Source organism: Triticum dicoccoides, chromosome 6B, assembly GCF_002162155.2.
Source record: "Triticum dicoccoides isolate Atlit2015 ecotype Zavitan chromosome 6B, WEW_v2.0, whole genome shotgun sequence".
In the NCBI taxonomy this organism is placed as follows: domain Eukaryota; kingdom Viridiplantae; phylum Streptophyta; class Magnoliopsida; order Poales; family Poaceae; genus Triticum; species Triticum dicoccoides.
In genome coordinates this window covers 49,359,322-49,365,768 of record NC_041391.1, presented here as the reverse complement: position 1 = coordinate 49,365,768, position 6,447 = coordinate 49,359,322, and positions in this window count along the sequence as shown.

Sequence of the window (6,447 nt, the reverse complement as noted above, 5' to 3'; positions counted from 1 at the left end):
CATGACGAGGAGGGAGTAGTTCACCCTCGGGGCTGAGGGTATGTACCATTAGCTATGTGTTTGATCTCTCTCTCTCTCTCTCTCTCTCTCTCTCTCTCTCTCTCTCTCGTGTTCTTGATTTGACACGATCTTGATGTACCGTGAGCTTTATTAATAGATTTGGATCTTATGGTGTTCTTCCTTTTCTACCTTCTTGTAATGAATTGAATATTTTCCTTTGAGGTTTTGTTATGTAGGATTGAATCTTTTGGATGTGAGAGCACTTGATGTATGTCTTGCGATGAGATATCCGTGGTGACAATGGAATGTTCTATTGATTCACTTGATGTATGTTTCAGTTATCAACTTGCGGATTCCCGTCGTGACATTGGGGTAATCTATGCATAGGGGTTGATGCGCGTTTTCATATTCCTTTCTCTGATAGAAATCTTGGGTACCCTTTGAAGTTCTGTGTGTTGGATTGAATATTATGAATCTGAAATTGTGTGATGCACATTGTATAATTAACCCACGGATACTTGTGATGACATTGAAGTATCTAGGTGACATTAGGATTGATTGATGCATGTCATTTGGTGTTATTTTAGTATGAACTTTAGGGATGTTTGTGACACTTATAGGAATAGCTCAAAAGATTGATCAGAAAGAATAACTTTGAGGTGGTTTCGTACCCTACAAACAATTTCATCTTATGTTCTCCGTGATAGGGACTTTGGAGTGATTCTTTGTTGCACGTTGAGCGATTATTATATGATCCAATTATGTTATCATTGTTGAGAGATTTTGCACTAGTATGAACCCTAGGCCTTATTTTCAAGCATTGTAACACCGTTTTTGCTCACTTTTACTACTTGCTACCTTACTGTTTTTATATTTTCAGATTACAACAACCTATATCTACAATCCATATTACACTTGTATAACCATCTGTTCGCTGAAATAGTGCACCTATACAATTTACCATTGCATTGGGTGTGTTGGGGACACAAGAGACTCTTTGTTATTTGCTTGCAGGGTTGTTTGAGAGAGACCATCTTTATCCTACGCCTCCTACGGATTGATAAACCTTAGGTCATTCACTTGAGGGAAATTGCTACTGTCCTACAAAACTCTGCACTTGGAGACCCAACACGAGTCTACAAGAATAAGTTGCGTAGTAGACATCACAACGCTGCTGACAAATGGGCCCAGAAGATGCCGACGTGGCTACATACATGTGGGACCGGTCATCATTTTTTCTGTGACGATGTTGTCGTTTGACAGTTAATCATTCTAACATGTGGGTGAAATTTAGTGCTGACATGGATGCTGGCAAGCAGGTCCATATGTGGGTGACGTGGCTTCTTATATGTGGGACCATATGCTGGTGACTGCGTGCATAGCTGTCACAGTTGGTATGCACACTCAATTTGTTTTATGTTGCAATTGGCGGGCATATTTGATACAAAATTGTAATGTTTGACAATTTAAATATGAATTTGTGCAAAACTTGTATATGAATGCGGGATCTTACGATGCAGAATCTGTCTGACATATTAGACAAACATATTGAGTCTGTCTAATATGAAATAGTATGAGTTGGAATATTACAATGTAGGTGTAAACAATGTCACTAGATATATGTTTTTAAAATGTGTTCAAATAAGTTACATCACCTGAAACTTGATTTTCGAAGGTTTAAAGTTAAGTTACTTTTAATGAAACTTAAATTTAACATAGGACATGTGTTTGTTTATTTATTAGTTTAACTTAATTTGTCGTGTTGAAAGCATTGTGATGTGCTAGTGTTTGGAATCGTTAGAACAATAACCATATTACTATTCGAATTTTATTCATCATGTTTATGTTTTTGACTTTGTGTTGTTGTACTCATCTTTTGTTGTCGATACTAATATTGCTTGAATCTTGCGGTTGTGGCATTGTTGGAGTTATTGACGTTCTACATACTGAAATATTATATTCCGGAATATTACAGTTTGAACAAAAACAGCGACAACACGTTACTTATGTACAAAGAGTGATTTAGGTTACTTCGGTCTGAAATTTAGTGCTATAGAATTGAATTGCCAATAATATGTTAAGGAAACTTAACTATTTGTGTTGATTTGATTTTTCATAGATTAAAGATTCGTAAGTACTATTGTTAAAGCAAACCTAATGTGAAATTATACTAATTGAAGCTCTAAATTATTATCGCAATTCCTTTTTTTTTTTTGTAAAAACTAATGTTCAGTGACTGAAAGTGAAACTTAAAACGACAGTCTTTGCACTGAAAGCACTCTTTGCCGACGAATTCATTCAATACAAATGTAAATATGAAAAGTGTTGAAGTTGTTTAGAAGAATATAGAGCAGTGCTTAGATACTACAATTCCGCAGCGTACTTCGAATGGAAAGTTCAGTGATCACATAAATGATACTTATCCAGATATACTAAATGTTCCGTCTTATAGTTTTAGTTTATTTATTTTACAGTCTATACCATGCTTGAAGGTGAAACATTCTGTAACTCAAGAAGTCAAGCTGAGGCACGCTAAAAGAATCCATGAGTGAATATCAATAAGAATCATATAATGATACAAGATATTTGATTTATAGATAAAGTGTTCTCACTGTTAGAAAAAAATCTTGCATGTGTTGTACTGAAACAAGGTCATCTGAATATCTGCATGAATGGACAAATAAGCTAACATGTATCACGGGAAAACCTGGTATTATGTATTATATTTTAGTTTAAATTATTGATATTATATAATCTTTCATATTTCATTTTTTTGTTTAATTGTTCAGTTTAGCAAGTTCCCAAGAGTATTTTGACAGAAGTTTCTGCGGTGAGTAGTATTTATGTAGCTTCAAAAGGTAATATTTGTTGTAGGCAGCTTTTTGTTGTGGCTTTTACTCTAAATGTTTTTGATATATTCTTGGTATTAGAGATACAACTTCAATATGTAACAATACAAAGTTCTAGGAAGAGCCATCGTATTGAAATAGTTGAATCAAATGTTGGAAGTAGCATTCAAGGGGAAACAAAGTTGGCGAAGAGAAACGGTACAAGTCTTATTTCTACTAATAACTTTGTATTTGCGCATTTAAGGGATTGTGTTAATTAATAATTACATTGTAGATTTAAATACAGATATGTCAATTCTTAAATATGAGACTGATTATGGTTATAATGTACGTATGAAAAGTGATGACAAGGATGATGATTGATATAATACATCAAGTATATTAGAGTCACATGGTGATTGCATGTATCCTAGTCGTCCTAGACCAGACGTCGAGTGTGGGCTAACGTGACACTGCCTTGAGAAGTTAAAGCATCCAGGAAAAAGCCTCCAACCAAGCATGGCAGAGATTTGGAACATTTCTCACTTTCTTTCCTAAGCACCCCACTTGCAGCATCCAGATCTGGATTATCATGAATGTAAGTTTTGCTACCATGAAGTCTGAATGCATTTGTAAGAGAGGGGAAACAATAGAGAAATACATCAAAAATGTATATCCCGCTGTTGTATTTATACTTCTTTGGAGACTTACGTCGAATCATCAAGATGAAAGGTATTTATACACTGCTCCCGCTGTTGTGCACTATAGGTCTATGGAGGCTAGGCGGAAATTACAATTGTTGTAATGCATCTGCCTTGTGCGGAGGGACATTCCCCTCGAGCGGTGCACATACCTGAAAGTGTAGCATCAGGCACGCTGCCATTCCCAGTCAGAGAGAGTAGTACACATTAGCCACCCACGAGTGGCCCGCTACCCACCACGCGCTTCCTGGTCTATAGTATTAGTACACACATTGTCACTGTCGGGGCACACCTAGGTGCTGCCCCCAGCCCAGCCACATTATCGCATAGAGTTGAAGCACGGTTCCGTTTCACATTAACGTGAGCCACGATGGATGGTGAGCTATTGCCTGTGCGCTTGGACCACGTCTCTCTCTCCTTTGCTTTTTCAGCCCAACCGGCTCCTCTGAAGCTGTGCATTACCCCAGATGGTGTTGCTGGAGTGAGATCGTGCTAGCTAGCCCCCAGCCCGCCTATAAAAGCTCCACCCACTTCCCTCCAGCCGATCGGCACAACACTCTTCCCCCTCCCTCCTCCTACCCCCGCACAAGGCAGGACTGCTCTTCACTTCGATCCATCATCCCATGGCCACTGAGCAGCACCAACTCCCGACGGCGGGCGAGGTCGAGATGGAGTACGGCAGCCTCGACCTCATGTCCACCGGGTAAGCACACACCGCCCTGACACTGAAGCTTAGCTTAATTTCTCGTGCATGTATACAACAGATCTGAGTCCCTCACGTACGCGTGTTTTTTTCTTTTCTGCAGAAGGCGCCTGCCTACGCCGGAGCCCGTGACCACAGCCGAGAACCTCTTGGAGCGGGCGGTACGCGCCGTGGTAGCCAACCTCGACAACAACACGTTGGCCCGGCCGAGCAGTGACAACCACGTCTCCATCCCCGTCGCCGACCGCGGCATCTGCTATGTATGGCCGGATCAGGCGCCAAAGCAAACACATAGTACACTCTATTCGATGGATGATTGAATCTCTTTATTTATATGTTGTGGTGTGGCATGCAGTTGGTCTATCTGATAATGAACGGCTTCCGGGTCCACGACAACAGGGACGACATCAGTCACAGCTTTGATGCGCAGGTGAAATTGATCGATCGAGATTGATATTAATTCTAGTTATAGTTGGACGCTTTATAACTTTTCATGGAAAGTTGGCATAAGTTTACCTTTGGATTTCGCATCGGTATGGTGTTTGTGTTTTTCTTTTGGTGATTCCCACAAGTGAGTATTTCTGTTTCTATATGATTCGATATTTGGTTCACATCTTATTATTTTTAATGTGTCGCATGTGCTGCTTCGGTTAAAGTTCAAATTAAAATTGCAAACTAAGTATACTTTTTTAGGGTAACTAAGTATAGTTTAGATGGTTATATTTCTTGTGATGGAACTGATACACCGGGTTTAAGTTCTAGAGTTGCATGGGTGCTCGCATATTTTCTAGATCCATTTCAGTGTTTCCAGCACTAATATTTGTGTGGTATGGTGTATCGGTCAACTACGAGGTGTCTGTAACGATTTCTTCACTCAAGATGTATCGCCTCGGTCTCTCTACATGAATCGAACCATGTATTTCTTTTCATTTGATATTTGGTTTCGGGTCACACAATCTCATGTAACCGACGTCCTTGTTAGAGCTTGCACTAAGGGTACCTTTGATTTAAAGCAATTTCGTAGGATTTTGGATGAATCTTTTCTATATTGATTGTTTGATTTGTAGGATTGGATCATATAAGATTTTCTTCCTAAGGAATAATTTGTACTACATTTCTTACGAAACCTAACACTCCAACAACTGTTTACAATTTCTTTGCTTTTCATGTGGCATCAGACACATTCTGCTATCCTCTAGGATTCAATTCGACATGCCACTTCAATCCTATATTTTCCCTGTTCATGCATTTTGATATTCCTGCAAATCAAAGAGGTCCAAAGGTTTAAGGTTTAGTTGTCTTTTCTATTCCATGTTTAGATAATAAAGGGGAGATTGGATCTTGAGTTTGACTGGGCTCTGCCATTAATATATGGTTGCAATCCTCGGTCGTACACATCTTACGAAACGAACAAAGACGAATTTGTATGCATTCCTTGAATCTCTCTCGAGATTGGTTCCACCGAGATTTTTTTCATATTTTTATTTTGTGGGGAGTTTTGCCGAGATAGATAAAGAAAGATACTTCCTCCGTTTCTATTTACTCCGCATATAAGGTTTTGTTTGAAGCCAAACTACGTAAAGATTGATCAAATTTATATTAAGTAATATCAACATCTACAATACTAAAGTCATATAATATGAAAATTAATTTAATGATGCATCTAATAGGTTTTGTATTGAGAATGTTGATATTCAAATAAAATTTATCAAACTTTATAAAGTTTGACTTTAGACAAATTTTATACGCGGTATAAAAAGAGACGAAGTACTCCTACATACTTATTTGACTTAGCTAACTACCCGACCTTGTTGCATATGGATTCGTATGTGTTGTTTGGGTTGCTTCGCTTTTCCTTAATCTGGTCTCCATCGGTGGAAAGGAATCTTCCACCATCTCAGATGGCAAAAAATGTTGTGAGGCGATAATAGGGTAGGGTGCATGTGTTCGTCAATGGGATGAGCGTTTGTGCATTTTGTGAGCGTCATGCGTTGTTCAAGTTCCTTCTTTTTTCCATCGATGTGTTATGTGTTTGGTTGGGCGACACCGTTTCTACCTTTTCTTTTCTACTGTACATGGTTCTCTTCGTTTGTTTTCCCTTAATTTGGTTTCTCTCCTAACTTTCTAGGGTACTTTTGTGAAATATAATTATTATATTTACTTTTGTGTAAAGTTGGTATGTTTATTTTGGGACTGGCATGAATGATGTATGATT